Source organism: Otolemur garnettii, unplaced genomic scaffold, assembly GCF_000181295.1.
Source record: "Otolemur garnettii isolate 467f Iridium unplaced genomic scaffold, OtoGar3 scaffold00220, whole genome shotgun sequence".
In the NCBI taxonomy this organism is placed as follows: domain Eukaryota; kingdom Metazoa; phylum Chordata; class Mammalia; order Primates; family Galagidae; genus Otolemur; species Otolemur garnettii.
Window position 1 is genome coordinate 1,423,571 of NW_003852615.1, and position 1,709 is coordinate 1,425,279.

Here is a 1,709-nt window from a genome sequence, read left to right on the forward strand (position 1 = left end):
ACAGAGCCTCAAGCTGTCACCCTGGGTAGAGTGCTGTGGCATCATAGCTCACAGCAACCTCCAACTCCTGGGCTTAAGCGATTCTCTTGCCTCAACCTCTGAAGTAGCTGGGACTACTGGCATCCGCCACAACGCCCGGCTATGTTTTAGTTGTAGTAGTCGTTGTTTGGCGGGCCTGGGCTGGATTCGAACCCGCCAGCTCAGGTGTATGTGTCTGGGGCCTTAGCCACTTGAGCCACAGGCGCCGAGCCAGAAAACCCAGATTTTTAACAACTATCAAAGACTTCATTTTGGAGAACACTGCTCGTTTCCGGTACTATGAGTCTTCCTAGAGCACATGTCCTATTAAGTGCATTTTGGAACCTCTCCGGTGTTCTCCCACTCCAATATACACACAAAAAGAAACGCGCATACCAGACGTGCAGCTCCCGCCAGCACAAAGTGCAGACTCGAGAAGACGGAGGACTCAGCAGTAAAATGAGGCCCAGGGATCTGCAAATCTGCTAACTCGAAACTGTTCCACCAAGCCACACGCCGAAAATCTTTGAGATGGCGCAACCGCCAGGACGCTGCCGGAAGTCCCGCCCTCTCCCTCCTGGCGCTCCCTTCTGACGTCAGGTCATGCGGGGTTGATGGGAGGAAGCTTTGAGGGGTGGAGCTGCGCTTTGGTGGAGGCTTTCAGTCGACAGTTGGGTCCTTACCGACTATCTTTTCAACTGCCGGGGCTTATGGCTGTTTTTCTTTTCTTTTCTGTTTATTTCTTTGAGACAAGAGTCTCACTATGTTGCCCAACCTAGAGTGCCATGGAGTCGGCCTAGCTTTTAGGAACCTCAAACCTGGGCTCAAGCCATCCTTTTGCCTCAGCCTTCCCAGTAGCTGGGACGACTATAGGTGTCAGCCTCCATGCATTGCTAATTTTTCTATTTTTAGTAGAGAGAGATCTTGCTCTTGCTCAGGCTAGTCTCCATCTCTTGGTTTCAGGGGGTCCTCCCTGCTTGGCCTCCACAGTGCTGGCATTCATGCGTGAGCCACCGAGCCCAGCCAATAAAACTGCTTTCTAATCATCTTCTCTTAGTTTGGCCTAGTATTTACTAGGCGTCCTCTAACTACAGCCCTCGAGCCACATGCGGCTTACCTAGCTGGGTGTTTTTTGCTGCCACTGCCTGTCGGCTTAGCAGCCACCTCGTCCCAGGGCCCGCAGTCCGACCCTCCAACGGTCTGAGGGACAGTGAACTGGCCTCCTGTTTAAAAAGTTTGAGGACCCCTGAATACTCACTTTTTGATAAAAATACTACAATAAAATGATCTTTTCACCGACGACAAAAAAATAGCCAGGTGCGGCCGTGCCTGTGGCTCAAAGGCGTAGGGTGCCGGCCCCATATACCAGAGGTGGCAGGTTCAAACCTGGCCCGGCCAAAAACTGCAAAAAAATAAAATAAAATAAAAAATAAAAATAGCCGGGCCTGTAGTCCCAGCTATTTGGGAAGCTGAGGCAAGAGAATCGCCTAAGTCCAGGAGTTGGAGGTTGCTGTGAGCTGTGACATCACGGTGTTCTGCAGAGGGTGATAAAGTGAGACTCTGTCTAAAAAAGAAAAAAGGCTTGGCACCTGTAGCTCAAGCGGCTAAGGCACCAGCCACATACACCACAGCTGACAGGTTGAAATCCAGCCTGGGCCTGCCAAACAGAAATTAGGACAAGAAAAAAAAAA

The 1,709-nt window shown here is 50.8% G+C and overlaps 1 protein-coding gene across 1 annotated transcript in view; it reads right to left on the reverse strand.

Moving 5' to 3' along the window:
- The window catches only part of TRMT10C (tRNA methyltransferase 10C, mitochondrial RNase P subunit), a 3,981-nt gene extending 3,452 nt beyond the window's left edge, over positions 1–529 (reverse strand). Inside the window, exon 1 of the mRNA XM_012812739.2 lies at positions 415–529. The gene's annotated coding sequence lies outside the window, so the exon portion shown is untranslated. The remainder of the gene's footprint in view (positions 1–414) is intronic.
- Positions 530–1,709: the final 1,180 nt, after the last annotated feature.